Source organism: Chiloscyllium plagiosum, unplaced genomic scaffold (genome assembly GCF_037043375.1).
Source record: "Chiloscyllium plagiosum isolate Xiang-an unplaced genomic scaffold, Cpla_swu_hap1 HiC_scaffold_29, whole genome shotgun sequence".
Lineage (NCBI taxonomy): Eukaryota > Metazoa > Chordata > Chondrichthyes > Orectolobiformes > Hemiscylliidae > Chiloscyllium > Chiloscyllium plagiosum.
Window position 1 is genome coordinate 28450273 of NW_028270167.1, and position 21247 is coordinate 28471519.

Genomic DNA, 21247 nt, shown 5'->3' on the forward strand with positions numbered 1-21247 from the left:
ATGTGAGCGTGACAGGCAGGGACAGTATAATTGTGGACAACTGTGACTAAATACATGTCAGAAATGTCATATCCTTTTTGCCATAGCTTAATACATGTCAGAAACTGGCAGGAAGAGGTTGGGAAAATAAGCTGACTGCATCACAGACTCAAATCGAGACCCCTTGTCCTTTGATTTCTGGTCGCCATCATGCAAAGAAAAGTATAAAGCAAGAGCTTTCAATTATGTTAAAGGAAATAATAATTCTGCTTTTCATTACTTAGGTAATTAAGCATCACTAGTGACTGCACATGATGAAAAATCAATGAGGAATCTTCCACGTCGACGGCAAGAATTTTTATTTAAGTAGCACCATTAAAAGCTACTGTAGAATAATAATTTGAGAGCATGCATTATGTACATATTAAACATACAAAACTGGAAAATACCAACTCTAATGTGGAGTGAAAAGCAACCTTAGGGGGAAAAAAAAAGACTCAAATTGTGCCCCAAAGATAAACCTTGTTAATTGGTGTGAAATTTCCCCGTTTCTGCATACACAAATAATTTGAGCGTAAGGCGAATAAGCTCACGAGTGGCATTCACTCAACAGATTACAAGAGCAAATGCAGACATATTACTATAGGTGAATGTAGGATGATTTACCTTAAGAATTTTGATAAAGTTTCAAAAAGTAATTTAAGTAAAGAATAAAGTTGAGATATTCAAAACAGCCCTGGATTCAAGAAAGATCGGCGATTTCTTTCAGAGTTGCTCTTCTTGCAGAACTTGCAAATATGTCTAATTTACAGTGCTGTGACAGACTATCTGAGCAAATAGGTCAATGCTGGTGATTCTTCTTTCAATCTCATCTCACCCTTTTTCAGGTCACCCTAGGGTCTCACAACCATCCATTTCCTTCCCACCTTTTGTACTATTCCAGGTTTCCCTTGAAGTGGCATTTGTTCAACCAACTTGTTTGATGGCATTTAACTACTTTGTGTATCAAAATTGACAGTGTAGATGCAGCAAAGGAAGATTCACTCTGCAAACAGCAGCATTACAATACAGTACAGCACAGGAACAGGCTCTTTAGCCTGCCAAGCTTGTGTTGACTCCTCATCCTTATTTAAACCCGCTACTTACTATCCATATATGGTTTCTATCTTTCTGTTCACCTCTTGTCATGCATCCTTTAACATTGCTAATGTGTCAGCTTATACCACTTCCACTGGCAGTGCATTCCAGGCACCCATCACCCTCTGTGTGAAAACATTTCCCTGCACCTCTCCCCTAAAGCTTTCCCCTCCTCATCTTGAACCTGTGCCCTCTTTTGGTTGACCTTTCCACCCTGGGAAAAACCTGTGACTATCCAAGCTATTTATGCCTCTCACAACTTTGTAGACCTCTATCAGGTCACCTCTCAGCCCCTGCCTTTCTAATAAAAATAATCTGAGTTTATCGAACCTCTCCTCACAACTAAAACTTTCCAAACCAAGCAACATCCTGGTAAACATTCTCTGCACCCTATCCAAAGCATCTATGTCTTTCAGGTAGTGGGATGAAAGGAACTGCACTTAATATTCCAAATGTGGCCTAACGAAAGTTTTGTATAGCTGTAACATAACTGCCCAACTTTTATATTTGATACCCCAGCCAATGAAGGCAAGTATGCTGTGTGCCTTCTTGACCACTTTATCCACCTGTGTTGCCACTTTCAGGTATCTGTGGACCTGACACGCAGATCACTCTGTATATCAGTGCCCCTTAGTGTTCTGCCATTTTAAAGCAGAAAATCTCAGTTAGGAGTCTCTTCAGGGAAATTGGCATTTTAACAAGCATTAATAGAACTTCAAAAGGTAGAACATAACATTGGAAAAAAAAATCTGTCTGTTAAATCAGTCACAATCAAAATATAAATGTTTGCAAATGATACTTACTGGCATCAGATAAACTATAATCTCTTCAGAAGAGGAAGGGATGGTAGTGAAGCCCGAATTTTCAAATAATGTTAGTGGACAAATTTTCACAAGGATTTCTTTGTATTGATTCCACTTCTAAGATTGTTGTTAATATTAATTACAAACTATAATTTGCTATTTCTTCATCAGTATCTACACTGGTCTTGGCACCTCAGTGTCTTCTGTTAAATGTTTACTTTACCAATCACCTCAAACTTATAGATTTTCATTAGGTCAGAGAACTTCACTGAAATGTGAACATAGAAGTCCCTGAAAACCTGTAGTTCCAATCCTGAACTCTGCAATTCTCATTTTTGTGGATGAATGACCAGGTGTAGCTCAGAATATGCTCATGACTGACTCCTGAAAGCAGCTGGCCAGCACAGTAATTGGACAGCACGATGGCTCAGTGGTTAGCACTGCGGCCTCAGAGCACCATAAAGCTGCATTCAATTCCATCCTTGAGCAACTATGGAGTTTACACGTTCTCTTTGCGTTTGTGTGTGTTTTTTCCAGGTGTTCTAGTTTCCTCCAACAATGCAAAATTGTGCAGGTTAGGTGGATTGGCCATCATAAATTGTCCATGGTGTCCAGGGATGTGCAGGCTAGTTGGGCTAGCCATGGGAAACACGGGGTTACAGTGGTGGATATAGGTGGAGTGCTCCTCAGAGAATCAGTGTGGATTCAATGGGTCAAAAGGCCTACTTCCACACTGTAGGAATTCAATGAATTAACAGCCTTCACTTTTGAAATAAAATCAGGAATTGTTGGAGAACTTAGCAGATCTGGAGGGAGAAACTAAATTAATTTTTTGAGTCCAGTGATCATTCTCCAGGACCAGTTTTAAAATGTTGACTTTGCTTCCTCTCCACAGATACTGGCAGACCTGCTGAGTTTCTCCAGCAACTTCCATTTTTGTTTCAGGTCTTCAGCATCTGTAACTCGAAGTGTACAGATTAGGCAAGCTGGGAGCAGATCTCCACCTTTTGAGTTTATTTACATGCTAGGATAACATTTTGGAGAGGAAAGACAACTTTAGATTTGGATCCAGAACGTGTTTTTAGGATAGACTCAAACGGCCCACTTTGATCAAGGAGAATCAACTTTCAGTTTCAACCCAGTAGAAGGATAATGCTTTCACTTCAGAAGAACAGTTTCCACCCTGAAAGCAGATAAGTTGGTTCGGTTTGTGAAGGACTGGACAGGAATCAAAAAGCCAATTTCAACTCTATTGGAATGCACTTGTGAGAGTGAATGCTCTGCGGAGGCCCAACCTAGTTTTGAACATTTGTAGGTCACAGTCGAAGAAGACTCCCTCTTTGTTAACTCAACAAACCCTGTTTAAATTGTCTTTGCTTTTAGTTGAAATCCATTTTGATCCAGGAGAAAGAAATCCTTTTTTTTAAAAAAAAAAGCATCATTTAACCAACTGCGAGAGTGAGCAAATACAGAAGGGGAGCTAGTTTATCCCTCCTCATCCAGATGCTTAACAGTTTGGGGTATCCCATTGGGAACCAAAACACTTGGGAAACCTCACCCAGGATCCAATTATAATTTTGATCTATTTCTTCCTGCTTATGTTAGGATCTCTTAAAATTGATTTATGTGCAGTTATAGGTTTTTTTGGATAATAAACATATTCTTGCCTGGGAGAGTGATGGAGGCAGATTCCATTTGAGAGTTCAAAAGAGGACTGGCTATAACTTCAAAGTGATTAAGTTAGAGGGCTACAGAGTTGGACTAGCTGGGTAGCTCTTTTGGAAACTAGAGGTTGAATAGCCTCCTCCTCTACTGTAAATTCTATGATTCTAAACAACATTAGGAGCCTCAATTAATATATAATGGCCATGGTGACCAACTACAAAAATTAAACTTCAAATCAGCCTTCTTTCTAGGTCTAGCTGGTCTGGTATCACTATAAGCTAGCATCATAACATGAGTCTCTGATTCTGACTAGAAACAGAAGTTTAAGTTTGTGTATAAAGAGCAAACGAGACCCATCTATCTATCTATGCTGCACCATTCTCAGGATACAGTGTCAAAACAATGATTAATACATATCTTCATTTTGTATATCCTATTCTTTTAGATGATTGATAAGCAGTTAACATGTGTAAAGAGATCCATAGGACAGAAGAATATATTTCCATTTTAAGTTGTACATTTTCTCCATTTAAAATAAAATAGCACTCTTTCAAAAAAGTACCTACAAATGGTATCCCGACAATCCAGTCCTAAATTTAGCTTTTGCATTACAATGCCCTTTAAAAATGAACACGCATTGCCAATAGTAATGTAAAATTGAAACAAACAGCACACACATCCAATTTCAGGCTGCTTAGATGAGCCTTACTTTCAAAATTGACTTCCTGCTCGCAAGCAGAGGTGGCATGAAGTTAGCATGGTACGACAAACAACTCATCTCCAATACTGGGACAATACTGAGAAGATGATTGATGTTTGGGTTTCATTTGTACAAGCTATTGACAATGGTGCTTTGATTTAGATACAAATACGAACACAAAATCAAAATGTAGCTTTGTGATGATGCACCGGAATGCATTAAAGATTTGGGTACAAAGACTTGAGAGTGTTCTACAATCAGTATGAATGGTCCGTGCAATTTTGCTACTAGTATTTTGCCAGGTTTTTCAAAGAAAATGTAACTTCAAAGTACACTTGGACCAGCTTTTATGTTGCTGATCTAATCAGGAAGGCTCACTTAAGCTTCAGCATTTATAATGCGACTCTACATTGTGTGGTCAATGGGAATGATTTTGCAGTCAGTGGTAAAGAAACAGCGCTTACCCTTAATCTCAGAGAAAGCTGCCCGACAAAGATGAAGCAATCTCTGTAGCACAGACATCAACTTTCCTGATGTCACTTGGTTTCTAGTCCAGGTAAAAGGGATCTCCAGTCATCCAACAGCAGATGTGTCATCAAGCAGAATAAGCAGCTAATCCTAATGATGTAATCTTTCAGACAGCAAGCCAAAAAGTAAAAACCTCTTTCTTCTATATTAATTCCATCATCATCAGCAGCAGCAGCAGCAGCCAGGAATAAGAGATAAAGATGTGCAACCTCTGGAGTAAGGTTCAACCTGCCCAATATTTTCTATTACCAGTAACTCACAGCTTGAACCCTCAATTTTCTATTTCTGCAGTTCTGAAGAAACCTGGAACGCTGATTCGCTTTCTCTTTCCACAGATGCTGCCTGGCCTGTAGAGATTTTCCAGTTTTTTTTCCCCCAGAACTGCTCTTATCCCAGGGTTCTGACATCAGCAACATCATGCTTTTGCACAAGTGAGGATCCCACAGCAACACAATCGCCTCCTAAACCACAGCAAAACGCGCATTATCTCCACCCAAAAAAGCGGGACTGAACTGCCTCCTGGAATCATGGAATCCTCAGAGCTTGGAAGCAGGCCATTTGTCCCATCAAGCCCACACTGACCCTCAGTCTACTCAGACCCACCCCTCTACTCCATCCCTGTAACCCTACATTTCCCATGGCTAACCCACCCTAGCCTACACATCCCCTTACAGGCACTGATTGCAGCCATTCAAACAAACTGCTGTATTTCCAGAGCAGAAGGAGACCATTTGATCGATTATTTCTATGCTGGCTCCTCCAAAGAGCAGTTCCACAAGTCTCACTACCTCTCCCTACAGCCATGCGCATTTTTCTCCCCCCATTCAGTAGGAGTTGCGACTGAATCTACTGCCATACAATGCAGTTCAAATTGAAACATGACATTTTCACAAGAGAAAAAAAAATCCCGTTTCCTCATACCCATTCCTGTCCCAGGTATGTGTTGAGCTGGCCTGGCCTAGCCAACATACCTCCAAACCTTAACATGAAACAAAACAACATGAAATACACATGGGATTGATGTAGCTCAAAAGATTAACCAACTTTAAAAAAAATGCAGAAATCATAGCAGTGAAATTTGATATTCAAACGAACAGGAATTATTCTTTCAAGGTTAGTGAGGTTGTTTAGCATCAATTGTGAACTTAGGTAGCTGTCAAACACTCAGTTACACTTCATTCAATTTTACGACAAGACAAAAAGCCTCAAAATGGAATTTTTCATCAGTTCAATGATTTCTAATTGGTTGTTTTTTAAAGAAACCTCAAACACACACCCTCTGGAGGAGTGCGGTTTCATTGACAGGAATCTCTGGATTTCTAAGAGGAAACTGTTCATAGACAAATTTGAGAAATTGCTGTCAATTTCAGAGAAGTAATGACAACAAACATTGACTCTTGCCATAATCAATACTGCAAAATCCAAGCCTTGATGTATTTATAGCAGCAGCATTCTTGACTTTCTTGATCATATGAAATAGAGAAATCTGAGTGCAGTGTTCAGTTATTCAATGCTTAATTATATCTCTGTATGTATGGTCAATTAAACCTGGAGTGGTCACAAAGAAACGGCGGCACGGTGGCACAGTGGTTAACACTGCTGCCTCACAGCGCCAGTAGACCTGGGTTCAATTCCCGCCTCAGGCGACTGACTGTGTGGAGTTTGCACGTTCTCCCCGTGTCTGCGTGGGTTTCCTCCGGGTGCTCCGGTTTCCTCCCACAGTCCAAAGATGTGCAGGTCAGGTGAATTGGCCATGCTAAATTGCCCCTAGTGTTAGGTAAGGGGTAAATGTAGGGGTATGTGTGGGTTGCGCTTCGGCGGGGCGGTGTGGACTTGTTGGGCCGAAGGGCCTGTTTCCACACTGTAAGTAATCTAATCTAATCAAAACAAAACCAAAATTTTAGATATGTGGTTGTAAGAGAACAGAATAAAACTCCTCTTGTGCATATATGGTTTATAGTACATCACCCCTGCTTATTTCTGAGGCATAAAATACAACACCAAGCTTTTTCTTGTGTTTTCAACCATACTTGCTGACTGAGGTTTGACTTTTATGGAGTAGTATGGTGTCAATCATAATGATCTAATCATCAGGGTTTGATTAACTCCATGGGTCAGTCTATTAACTCCATGGGTCAGTCTATTTAAAACAGGAAAACATTTATGAGTCATGAAGAAACAGATTTTACAGCAAAACGATTCATTTGTGTGCATATTTACAAGCCCATAGTAGACTTACTGTCAGGCAGAGCTGCAACATTTTGTATCCCAAGGGAATCTAATTCTTAAAGGTGAACTCTTTTAAAGGCAAATTACATACACAACATCCCCTTCCTTCCAAAAGAGAGTCAAACTATTTACAATACAAGGTAAGCCTACAAAGTATAGGTACTTTGCTGATTCATTCAGATCTTGGGATAGTGACTTTGTCTGGAGGTGCCTTTAAAAATGACAACTACGTGACACTTTCAGATTAAAGGTAAATCAGAGAAATATTAAATGTGTTAAAAACTAAAGGACCAGTTTGAAGTTTAAAAAGCAAAAATTCAGATCTAAGTAAATAAAATGAGATGCAGTGCCAGGCTATGTGCTGTAACTGGATGATTTGGGAGCTAGTAGGTCCCATTGTAGTTCATATTGGATCTGGTAGGTTATGGGACAGGTTTAAGGAATGATTTGAGTAAACATCTTCTCAGAAGCAGTAATCAAAACATCCAGCCAATTTCTATAGCTCAAACACTCCAATCCCAGCAACATCCTGGTAAAGCCTTTCTGAATCCTGTCCAATTAGTCTGTTAATATTTATGGATTAGTCTTTTTGGCTCCTTTAATTGTGTCTTCAGCTAAATGTTGAATATAACATAATGTGGAGATGAAGCAGGATAATCAATACTCAATTTATCACATACATCCTGGAGTTGCTTACCCATACATGATGGACAATTGTCCATAATGATGATTCTGTAGATTAACTCTGCTTATTGACTTTCCAACCACCAAAGGCTGTGTCAGCAGATTGTTTTTCTCACTGCTGTTCAATATGTCAATTGCTCCATCATGAATTGTTGTTCTTACCTGGTCTAACCTATGTGTGATTCCAGTCTCAGGATAATGGGGTTAACCTCCAAAATTGCCTAGCAAGCCATTAAATTTTATCAAACCACTGAAAAGCCTTTTAAAAATAGGAATGAAACTAGACTGACCACCTGACATTGTCAGTTCCAGTGTCTTCATCAATGCAAACTCAGCCTTGTCAACCCCACAAAGTCTCCATACTAAAATCTGGGGGTAAATGCCAAACTTGAGAGAGATGTCACAGACTAATCAGGGAATAGCCCAATATAGAGGTACACATGGAATTATATTTACCATACAATGTCTCAGACAGCGCCAAATCAATATCTCTGTTATTATGTCTTTTACCAAATGGTTATTATGTACTGGACACCTTTCCCTCATCAGTGAACACGTTGAAAGAAGAATTGAAGGTGACAATGACAGAGAATGAACTCTGGGTAGGGAACTTCAATGTCCACTGCCAAAAGAGGCTCAGTAACACCGCCACTCTCCAAGTTGGCTGAGTCCTAAAGGAAGAAGCTGCTCATGAGAGTCAGCAGTACGTGCTGAGGGAGCCAACAAGAGAGAAAACCATACTTGACCTCCTACTCACCAATTTGCTTGCCACAGATGCGAGTGACCACTGCCCAGTTCCTTTGGAGATGAAGTCCTGTCTTCACATTGAGGAAATCCTCCAACACGTTGTGTCACTTCAATCATCAGGTCAGAAGTGGAGATGTTCACTGATGATTTCACAATATCAAATTTGTCATGATTCCTTGCGTTGTGAAACAGTTCATCTGAAAATGCAGTAAGACCTGACAATATCCTTGTTTCAGCTGGCAGCAGCAAGGAACTTTGGACCACACAAGTGCCAGTTCAATGGTCATTTCCAGCAAAACAGAAATTAACCATTCTCTGGTATGATCAGAGTTGAATCTTCCACTGTCAACATCCTGGGGGTTACCACAGACCAGAAGCTGAATGAGACTAGCAATATAAATGAGTGGGCTACAAGAGGAGATCAGAGAGTTGGAAGCCTGCAGTGCGAACCCACCTCCTGAATAGCCAAAGCCTGTCCACCTTCTATAAGACACAAGGCAGCCATGTGGTGGAATATTCCCCACTTGCCTGGATGAGTATTGCTATAAGAACATTTAAGAACCTTGAAAAAAATCCAGAAACATCCACTTCAACCATCAACAATGCTTAGCAACAACAGTGCATACCAGCTTTAAGATGCCTAGCAAGAATTTAGAAAGGCTCCTTAAACAATTCATGTCTCCTGCCATCTTAAAGGGCAAGGGCAGCAGATACTGGGAACTCCACCAAATGCAAGTTCACCTCCAAACCACTTCCCAATTTGGCTTGGATGCATATTGCCATTCCTTCAGTGTCACTGCATTCAAATCATGAAACTCCCTCCACAATGGCATTATGAGTGCAGCTAAACAAAACAGATTTGGGTGTAACCCTTCTTCAGGACTGGAGGTGGGTGTAAAGGTCAACATACACCCACCTCCCAGTCCTGAAGAAGGGTTACACCTGAAACGTTGACTTCTCCACCTCTTGATGTTGCCTGGCTTGCTGGGTTCTTCTAGCATTCTGCTCGTCTCCTGTGCTTTAACAGACAGCTCACTACCACCTTCTCAAGGGCACGAAGGAATAGAAAATAAATACTGGCCCATTAGTGACATCAAACGTCCTATGAATGAATTTAAGAGAAAAGATAGGAAAAGAAGTTCTCCAGAGGGAATGTCAGCATTCAGGGGCTAAATTATAAAATGGAAACAAAAGGTAGTAATATTTAAATTACTACCTGAGTCATGAGCAATTGGCACAGTGTCAATAAGATTAAAGAGATAAACGTATGGTTTATGGGACAGAAGGAAAGGAGACAATTATGAGAAGGGACACAGTCAATGCAGGACTAAGGTATTGTACTTAAATGCATTCAGTAATCAAAACAAGGTAAATGAGCTTGTAGCAAAGAATGAAATTGATGGGTATGATGCTGTGGGTAACACAGAGACAAGGCAGGGGGAATCGGGGCTGGGAAATAAACATCCAATTATACATGTCCCATCAAAAGGACAGGCAGATGGGACAGTGTTGCCTTGTTAGTAAGAAATGAAATTAAATCAATAGCAAGAAGTGATGTAGAGTCAGAAGACATAGAATCAGTGTGGGCAGAGTTGAGAAACCGCAAAGGAAAAAAGATCCCAATAGGAGGTGACTATAGCCTTCCTAGCAATCGTCAGGATGTGGGGAAGGAAATAAGTCAAGAGGTAGAAAAGGCATGTCCGAAAGGCACTATGACAGTAATCATGGGCAACTTCAATATACAGGTGGACTGCGAAAATCAGGGTATTCGCAGATCTCAAGAGACAAATTTGTGGTTGGCAAGATGGTTCTTTGGAACAGTTTGTGATAGAGTCCACTGGGGAACCGGCAATTCTGGATTTGGTGTTGTGTAATGAGGCAGAACTGATTAGGGAGCTTTATATGAAGGAACCCCTTCGGGTCATTGACCATAATATGATAGAATTCATCCTGCAGTTTGAAAGGGAAAAGCTGGAATCAGAGGGAAAGGTATTAAAATGGAGTACAGGTAACTACAAAGGAGGAGGAACTGGCCAGAATTGATTGAAAGGGGAGGCTTGCAAGAAAGACAATGCAACAGCAATGGTACTTGGTGGGTAATTTGGGAGGCACAACAGAACTTCATCCCAAGGAAGAAGAAATATATTAAAGGAAAGGGTGAGAAACCATAGTTGATAAGGGAAGTTAAGAACAGCATAAAATCAAAAGAAAATGCATACACTGGTGAGGATAGTGGAAAGTCAGAGGATTGGGATGCTTTTAAAAACCAATAGGAGATAACTAAGAAAGCAATAAGGAGGAGAAAGGTGAAATAGGAGTGTAAGCAAGAGTTTTCTTTTAGATATCTAAAAAGATAAGAGAAGACAAGAGTGGACATTGTATCACTGGAAACTAAAGCTGGAGAAGTAGTATTGGGGAACAAAGAAATGGCAGAAGAACTGCATAGGTACTTTACATTAATAAAGTCCATTGGGGCCAGCGAGGGTCCCAGAGGACTGGAAAATGGCTATTGTAACACCGCTGTTTAAAAGTGAAGGCAGTCTGACCTTAGCCATTGGTTAGATTTTAGAATCCATATTTAAGGATAAGATTGTGGAGGACTTGGAAGTGCATTGTAAAATATGACTGAGTTAGTACATCTTTGTCAAGACGAGGGTCACGTCGACAAATCTGTTAGAATTCTTTGAGGAGGTAACGAGCCACTTAGACAAAGGAGAGCCAGAAAACGTGATCTATTTAGATCTCCAAAAGGCCTTTCACAGGATACTGCAAAGCAGGCTGTTAGATATGATAAGAGCTCATAGTTTTAAGGTTTGGAGGTGCCGGTGTTAGACTGGGGAGTACAAAGTTAAAAATCACACAACATCAGGTTATAATTCAACGGGTTTATTTGGAAGCACTAGCTTTCAGACTGCTGCTCCTTCATCAGGTGGTTGTGTTTAAGGGGTAAGTTACCTAGGAATAGCAGGGTTCTATTGATCTGCACTTCAGTGGATTGTAACAAAATGCAAAACTATATTTTTTCCTTACTGTACCTATCAGTCCCTCGGGCCTTCATGGTATCCCCTCTATTAACATGGAGTGTGAACATCTCCCCTTCATTACTGTTTCATACTTGCACGTAATTATCACAGCTCCTTAAACCACACTTACATAAGACAACAGTTTTGAATGTCCTATGATTTGAAAAAGAATGTTGTATTTTTGCCTCAAAAGAAAAATAAGATCTTGGAACAATTTCAGTGATTGAATGCAAAGTCAAGTCAACAAACAAAGTCTGCATCTATATCTTCAGTGCAGGGTATAATTTTGGAAGCATGACATGACTTGGAAATCAGTAAATCTTTTACCAAACAATCAGAACTGATCATCAATGACATCCCTACGAAGGAAATTAAACAGAAGGAGAACCAAGTCATTACTTTCACAGCTCAAGCTGACAAAAACTAAAGGGAAAAGCGTTTCTCAAATCCCATTGAAATGTTTATTGGGTGAAAGCTCTCACAGCCGCATTCATCATGGTTGTTGATTAATAGTTTGGAGCCTCCTAGTCTGTTGTACCTCACTCTGATTTGTGAAAGAACCCAGAAAGCCTTATACTTACCAGAAAATAATCTAGTGATTCCTGTTGCTGCTGGAGTGTTGCCAAAACACAAAGCACTAATGAACAGCAATGTACAGGAGGAGGCAGTTTATATTATGCTGAAGAAATTTGAGCCTACTAGGATATGATTTCTTCAGCCTCCATGGCTCTCTATGCGTTTTCCTATTCCCATTTCAAGGAATAGTTCAGAATCGTCAGAAAGCAACTCCAATTTTCAATTTCTTACTGCTCTCTTGCCCCTTCTGTGCACCCCAACAGATGGTACAGCTTCTGACTACAGTTATAAATTAAACAGTGATCACACTCAGTCTGGATCAACATGATGCAAATCTGATTTGATCACAAGTGAAAATAGAGTCACTGATTCACCAGCACCACAACACTCCATTCCTCCTCTCCATATAATAATGGACCATCGTGCTGTGCCTTTGTTTAAAATTAAGTCCAATGTCAAAGCAAGGCTCTATTTAATGTAACTGCAACAATTCCCACTAGCTCAGGATCTACATCAAATTTACTTATCAACCCATTGCTCTTCATATGAGTTGGTCCCATCTGGAAATATATTTAAAGATATTGATATCTGTTTATGTTTAGATACATAGCTAAATATTCAGACAACACATTTTGCCTGTTCGTATCAAAAATAATGGTAGTGACAAGTAGCAAGAGGTAGTCATGAATTAAAGCCCAATGAACATTCCTTCAAACACCAGCACACTAAATGTTTGATAGTGTCTTAAGGATTTAATCTCTGGATCAAGATCCTATTGAAATAATTTCACCTGCAAGAATAATAGTATGCACACTTAGTGCAATAATACGGTGACCCCCAATTTTAGATCTGGGTTGTAGGAATAATCAAAGTGAGGACAAAAGAACAGAAGACCGAATAGCAGGAAGAGGCAATACAGTCCCTCGAGCTCGTTCTCCTGTTTAATATGATCATAGCTGATCTCATCTCAGCCTCCACTCCACTTTCGTGCCTGATCTCCATAACCCAACCAACTCATTGCTCATAAAGAAAGCCTATTATATCCTTAAATTCACTGTGTGTTGACATCCACCGTACTCTGGGGTAATGAATTCCACAGATCATGGCCATTTGAGAGAAGTAGATGTAATTCATTCTTATCAATGTTGTAACTCTGTCACCCTTTAGCCAGAAATTATGATCTTTTGTAGATTGTTTCCCCACATGAGACAGTCTCTTTACCCCTACTTTGTTAATCCCCTTTCGCATGGCATATCCCTCAATTATGTTTCCTCTCATTCTGAGAAAATGCACAGTATGGGCCTAAAATACTCAGTCTCTGTTCATGAGGCAAATCCCTCATGACTAGATTCACTACTGAACCTGCTCTGAACTGCCTCCAATGCAATTGTTTTACTCCTCAAGTAAGGTATCAAAACACAATGCTCCAGATGCAATTTCACCAACACATTGTATAGTTGCAACACTACCTTAAATATACTTTTCACCCCTTTAGCAATACATTCCAAAATTCCATTTTCCCTCCTTTTAATCTGCTACGCCTATTGACTAGCTTTATATACAAGGACACTCAGATCCCTCTCCATTGGGGAATTTTAAAGCCTCTTTCCATTGAGATAATAATTTGCCTTTTTATTCTTCCAACTAAAAACTTCACACTAATCCATGTTCAACTCCATCTGCTAAATTTTGGCCCATTCACCTAACCTCTATATATCCATTTGTAAATTTCTTATTTCTTCATTGCAATTTACTTTTCCACCTGTTTTAGTATAATTTGCAAATTTGAACACAGTACATTTATTTCTGCATCCAAGTCATAAACACAGACTGAAAATATTTGGGCCATGAGAATCAAACCTTGTACATCCCCACTCGTCAAACTTTAAAAAAAAGTTCTGATGGATATAAAGGCCAGATTTCCAGGGTGGCGTCTGTGTGGAGTTTGCATGTTCTCCTCAGGTCTGCATGGTTTTTTTCCAGATGCTCCAGATTCCTCCCACAGTCCAAAGATTTGCAGGTTAGGTGGATTGGCCATGCTAAATTGTCCAATTCTGTCCAGGGACATACAGGTTAGGTGACACTGTTTAACATTGTGCTGGCTGCATTTTACATGAGAATATTAAGATTCATGCTTTCCATGATTTTTCTTGCTTCTTCAGAAGCTTGGCTGTGCCAGTAATCTCCCTGTAAGATTGGATATACATGAGGTTGCAATATTAATCCATCACAGATTTGCTAGACATACTGAAAAAATGTACAGCACATCCATTCAAACATAACCATATTTTTAATGTGTGCCAAATCTTCATTAATGTCAAATAATCTCTCAGGCATTGAAGAGTAGTATGGGTCTAATACTTTCAGATTTTAGTTATTGTTTGAGATTTTAAGCACTGTTTTACTTTTACTTTGTCTCTTCTCTTTCCCTTAATTTCATATTTCTCTTATTTAATTTTCTAGACTTCATTTCAATAGGCATAAGTATACTTCAACCTAATTGGATAAGGAGATGAATAGGTGTTCATTCTATTCACGCACACCCAGGAAACCCGTCAAGGGCATTGTACTGAAATGACTGTAAATCACTCCAGGTTCTAATGCCAAATCCCATTCAAAATCTGTGGGGATGTCTAAGTCTCACAGTGCATTGCAGTCATTGCTCGTCTCAATTTTGGCAATATGTTTTATGTAACTCAAAACTCATTCTGATTTTTCATATGCACTGCTGAATCTTGGAGTTGATATGCACAATCTAGTTCACACAGGATGTCTACTCTCAATCATTAAGGTTTGCATTTTGCAATGAATATCAAACCAATGCTGCTTGACACTAACTTTGAAGAAAGCTGGAAAATCTGTGGTGTGGATTTCACCATTTCTGATGCAAGTTTAAATGTGTCATCAGGTCAAGGTGATCTTCAGAAGTCCACCAACATGCAATGTCAGTGAATAGAAGCAGCAATTATACTGAAGCAGGCTCACAGCCAGTAAACCAAGTGTAAAAAAATACTTTTCTACTTGCAGTTTAAAATTTCAGGCAGGGAAATAAATGAAAAAGGGTCACTGGACCCAAAACATTAACTCAGATTTCTCTCCACAGCAGCTGCCAGACCTGCTGAGCTTTTCCAGCAATTTATGTTTTTGTTTCTGATTTCCTGCATCCACAGTTCTATTGGTTTTTAAATAAATAATTATGGTAGATTTAACATGGAGGCTAAAATGAATTTATCCCACAAAAATATAATGGAAATACAACTTCTATGTGCCAGCAAACGGGATTATCAATAAATATGAAATGTACACATAGTTAAAGAGCAATTGCACCTCACTCAACAAAATAAAGCTTTTCCAAGGATTTTCATATTTAGACTTGAGATTAAATTGTACAGAAATGTAAGTTACTGATCAATTAGGAACTGCACTCCAGGTAACTTCTTCAATGCTTTCTCTGGTGGATTGTAGATTCAGTAAAAGCAAATTCTGTATTTTCACATTCTTTCACACATCAGTCTCCAGAAATTGCCATCAGTATTGTCATCATTACCATTGCAAACTATGGGCCATTAATATTTTCAATGAGTACACTCAACCAAGCAACACAGAATATAATTAATTGACAATTCTCACCTACTTCTGTGGAATCAGTTTCTTGCATTCCTGTTAAGTTCAGTAATTCTTTGAGACCTTAACAATAAATATTAACTAAAAATGTGTAGTAAGTGCTGCAACTTAGTGACTGGTGATGATAGTATAGAGGCAAATGGCTAATCCCCAATCCCATCTCCAGAATAGGAATATCAAACTGACTGAAGAATGTGACTAACATTTTGTGTTTTGTCTATCACTCCTTTTCCAAAACCCATTTAAGCAATGTAGTTTTATTCCAGTTGTCAATCCCTTTGTGCATTAAGACATAACTGTCATTCATAAAATTTGAATAAAATTCAAATATTTAAAGAAGCTCTTCAGTACAAATTACATTGGTCACCAATGATCGTAAGAACGTAGATCTTGCTGAGTCTAATTACAGTTTTATTCTAGATTTCTACAATTTTGTCTGTATGCTATATATCTCACTATGTTTTCAATTTAACATGGTGATCATTTACAAAATTTGTGAATTAGGAATTATCCTCCAGCTTGAATAGCAAAAATGCACCAATACAAAATGCCTCCAACACTAAGCTTTGTTTCTTACATTGTTAAAATCAGCATGGTCTCCTGCAACAAAACTACCACCAAATGAATCTTAAATTAAGACTTTTAGAGATGGAAATTGTTCCAAATATCATCATTTGCTGACCAGATGGGGTTTCAGTGGCACATGGATGAATGCTGCAATCTAACTGTCAATGCTAGGTAAAGATGCAATAAAAATGACCAAAGACACCAATTCTTTTCTGAGACAATTACTTGCAAATTTATGTAAATGGTCCTTCTGAATTATATTATCTGCTTGACCAAAATCAATCTGAGGTCACAACTGTTCATTCACAATACATTGGGAACTCAAATGTCATCATTGCAATTGTTACTTGCAAACTTCCTGAGTTGTAATTTATGAATAATCCAATGATAAAATCTTTCAAACGTGAAATGGTTTCCTTAACAGCTCTACATCTGGGGACTGAGGATTTATGAACAGGCAGAGGAGAGAGGATTATAGACCACGTGTAGGTGGATGGAATTTGCTTAGAATGGCATTGTGATCAGAGTAGACATGGTGGGCTGAAGAGTCTGTTTCTGTGCTGTACTGTTCTATGTAAAGTTTAGCAATTAAAGTATCGTCAGATATGCTTCAGAACAAGATCCCAGATAATGAAACAATTTTCCAGATTATATAAATATTAACAGAACATAACAAAGAAGAACGTGTCATCTCAGATTTCAATCATCCAAGAGGTTTGGTGGCATCAATAATGTAGCAATATTCAAAGAAACTGCATTCAAAGTTGATTGGATTTAAAACAAAAACACAATAATTTCAAACAAGTCACTTTGAAAGGAAGAAAAAAAAAGTGAAATCTGAAATTGAACACGCTTCTATATCAGGTTTTGCAATCTGATTACTACACTCATCAGACTTTCAGGAATTTCATTATTTCAGTCAGAATAGCCCAGGTGGTTTTTGGCATGCCTCATATAGAATTATGGAGAGCTCTGGAACTGAATCAATATCTGGCCAGCAATGTTACAGAGAAAAAAAAAGGACAGGGTATGAAAGTATAAAAAGAAATACTGTATCAAATTTCAACACTTCCAAGTATGTAGCTCACTATGAAATAAAATCTTGTGGTTACAAATAATTTATCGACAACCTTGTTTAATTCCCATACATACCTCAGTGAAAAAGCAGCAAGCAATAAATATGGCCACTAATGACCTGAAAAGTTTATTTGACCACTACCCGTACACAGGAAACATTAAGCTGTAATACAGACAAAAGCTCTTCACTGTGTTTGAGTTCTCCCCTGCCTACACTGTGCTTTGACACACACTCGTTTGGCCTCTGCTGAAACTTACTTCTTTCTACAGTGCTAACTGAATGAACTGTGCGCTGCTCAATTGAACAGCCACCAGCTGAGGGCCAGGTTTGATTCAATTAATTCAGGCACAACAAGGTCCAATAAAGTGTGGATTCTCCTCCTGTTAGCCTTATTGCTGGAGCAATGTCATCTTATCGGTATGTCCGCATGCCACAGAATGGCAATTGGTATATCCCTGCAGAGAAGTGGCATTGCAGGCTATGGATAAACCAGATAAATTCAATTAATAAACAAGAGTCTTTGCTCTTTAAAATTGCAACAAGAAATGAAATAGATTCATTTGGACCATTTTGAATAAACATGCATTCTTCTACTCATCCGTAGACACAGTCAAATGAGGAGGCCATTTGGCCAATTGTCTTCGCTCATCAATCAAGTTTTGACAAAAATTACCCCATTTTCCAGCTCATGGTCCATACATGTAAATGCTGAAAATGTGTTGTGGGAAAAGCGCAGTAGGTCAGGCAGCATCCAACGAACAGGAGAATCGATGTTTCGGGCATAAGCCCTTCTTCAGGAATGAGGAAAGTGTGTCCAGCAGGCTAAGACACACTTTCCTCATTCCTGAAGAAGGGCTTATGCCCGAAACGTCGATTCTCCTGTCCCTTGGATGCTGCCTGACCTACTGCGCTTTTCCAGCAACACATTTTCAGCTCTGATCTCCAGCATCTGCAGCCCTCACTTTCTCCTCATACATGTTAATGGTCTGGCAATGCAATGAATATCTTAATACTGGTTAAATGTGATAAAGCTTTAGACTCAACTGTCCTTTTGGAAAGGCAGCTCCAGATTCCCACCTTACTCGAGGTGAAAAGATTTCTCCTCAGTTGTTCATTCAGCCTTCCATCTCAATGTGGTGACCGAAACTGTATGCAGCATTCCAGTTGTGCTCTAATCAGCAATTATACAGTTTTAGCATAACCTTTTATTCTATGCCTCAACTAACAAAGGCAAGGATCACATAAACACCCTGAACCACTTTCTATTTTCCCAGCTATATTCAGGGATCTGTTGACATGCACAATGAGCTCCCTCTGATTTTCAGTACTTTGAAGGGCTATCATATTTTAACAGGTTACGAGGGAAGGTGATATTTTCTGGGTGTTTGGTTTAATTAATAGAGGGGTTCACCATCGTGTTGTAACAAGAGTGTTTGCACTGGACTGAGTCCAAATATAATGCAATCCCGTGCCTTGTTAGTCCTGCTCAAGTGCATCACCTCACAATTTCTAGGTTGAACTTCAGTTGGAGGTCTCTGTCTATGGTTATCCTCCTTACCTTTTAGTCCCTACAAACTTCTGTATGTACCGTAAGTTTCTCGATTGAATTCCTGATAATGAAGTCCACATCATTAATCTACATCACAAACAGCAAGAGTCCCAGCACTGAGCCCTGTGGAGCTCTAATGGAAACATATTTCATGTCATGAAAATATACCTCTGCCATCCTTCCCGCTTCTCAGCTAATGATGGATCCAGCTGCAACTTTGCCTTGGATTACATGGACATTTACTTGCTTAACTGAGCTACCATGAAGCACCTTTCCAAATGCCTTGTTAAAATCCATTTGGACTCAGTCCAGTGCAAACACGATGGTGAACCCCTCTATTAATTAAACCAAACACCCAGAAAATATCACCTTCCCTCGTAACCTGTTAAAATATGAGTGACAGAGAACTCACAAATTCAACTACTTAAAAGTAAATAATATCAATTTATTCTTTAACTCTATAAGTGAACATTAAACAACAACTATTCACAACTCTGAACCCAACCTTTCTCTTAAATGCTTATTATTTGCCTTCAACTTTGTAACAATATGCTGTTCCAATCAACACATATTAAAATTACATCAACTTAATTTCAAAATCATACAGCAGCAGTCATCTCCATTGTCTTTCTTCTGTTGGCTGAAAATCTCCCTGTGTCATCTCCTTTCTTTTACTGCAAAGATGTTTGATATGAAAAAGGTACCTCTGACAGAGAGTGTTTCAATGGCAGTTACTCTATCTGACTTTCAAAATGCCTGCTTTTTTTATACTCCAACATCAGTTCATCTCATTGGTTCAATGTTGGCAAAAACAATAAATTCAAGCTTGATTGGTTTTTAGTATTTGAAGACATAATTTAAACTGAATGGTTAAATTCGAATTGTTGTCAAAACAGCAATCAACTAGGTATCCATTTCACAGCCAAATGGTACATATTTTCAATTTTCCAGTACACTCTGAGACTGTTAGCTAGTCATATGACAGGTGCCTGCAAGCTCCCAGTGCAAAACAGCATGCATCCTCTCCCAAAGGTACAGCACATGCCTTTAACTTCACAATACTCTCATCAACACTCCTGGTTACTTAGTCAAAAAATTAAATAAAATTAATCAAACATAACCTTCCTCTTTACAAATTTATTTTGATAATTGTTGATTAACCACATCTGACTGTTAGAATTCTTTCCAATAACTTCTATAGCATTGAGGTTAGACTGATTGGTCTGTAATTTCCTGACTTATCACTTCCTCACTTTTTAAAATAATGAGACAGTGTTTGCAGTCTTTGAGCTTTCCCAACTCTAGGCAGACTGGATTTGAAAAGTTATTGCCATAGCCCCAGATGTATCATCCCTTTCCTCCATCAATAGCCTGGGATATAATTCATCCAGCCTGCAAATTTATCCATTTTTAAGACTGATAATCCTGATCATACCTCCTCTCTCTCCAAGTTAATTTGTTCTCATAGTTCAGCCCTCCACCCTGACGTTTACACCTGCATCACACTTTTCCATTGAGATCAACACAAAGCATGAATTGAGGACAGTGCCCACATCTTCTGAATTCACACACTGTTTATCTTTGTAACTCCCCCATGTGTCTGACTCTTTCTGGAGTTATTGTCCTGCTCTTTATATATTTCAATGCCCTTTGAGTTTTCCTTTTTTTCTCCTCGCTGATGCATTCTCAAACAGATCTTAAATTTCCTACTTTCCTTTTTATGCCCCCTCCTGCATTTTTATTCATCTCTAGGGGCTCTACAGTATTGAGCATTTGGTATCGGCCATAATGTTCTTGTCTTGATCCTAACCTTCATGTCCCTTGGCATTCAGAATTTTTCAGTTTTAGTCCAAGCCTTTGTTTTCACAGGAACATATTTACCCCATATTTGCATCTTTAATGAGGAATACTTTCACTTTCTAATAATAGCACATTCCAGAAACAAATGCTCTGGTTTCTTCCTGCAATTGCCACAAAGTATCGTGGTGTGGGCATTTTGCACTCTCTTGACTGACTCTTCATTTTGACCAAATATATCTTATTGCATGATGCCAGCTCATAAACCTTTGGATACCTGTTCCCATAAAGGAGGAGATATATAAGGCAACTTTTGTCCATAAATTGAAGCTAACTAAAGTATTTTTTTCTGACTAAGAGTCATGTTAAACTTAAAACACTAATTCTGTTTCTCTTTCCCCAGATTCTGCCAGACCTGTTGAGTTTCTCCAGTATTTCTTGTATTTGTTTTAACTTTCCATTATGTGGAGCACTTTGCTTTAAAAATATTTTTTTTGCATGCTTCGAGTAGACTACACTGAGTTCCAGTGTTTTTCTTTGAATCAATTTATAAGAGGAATT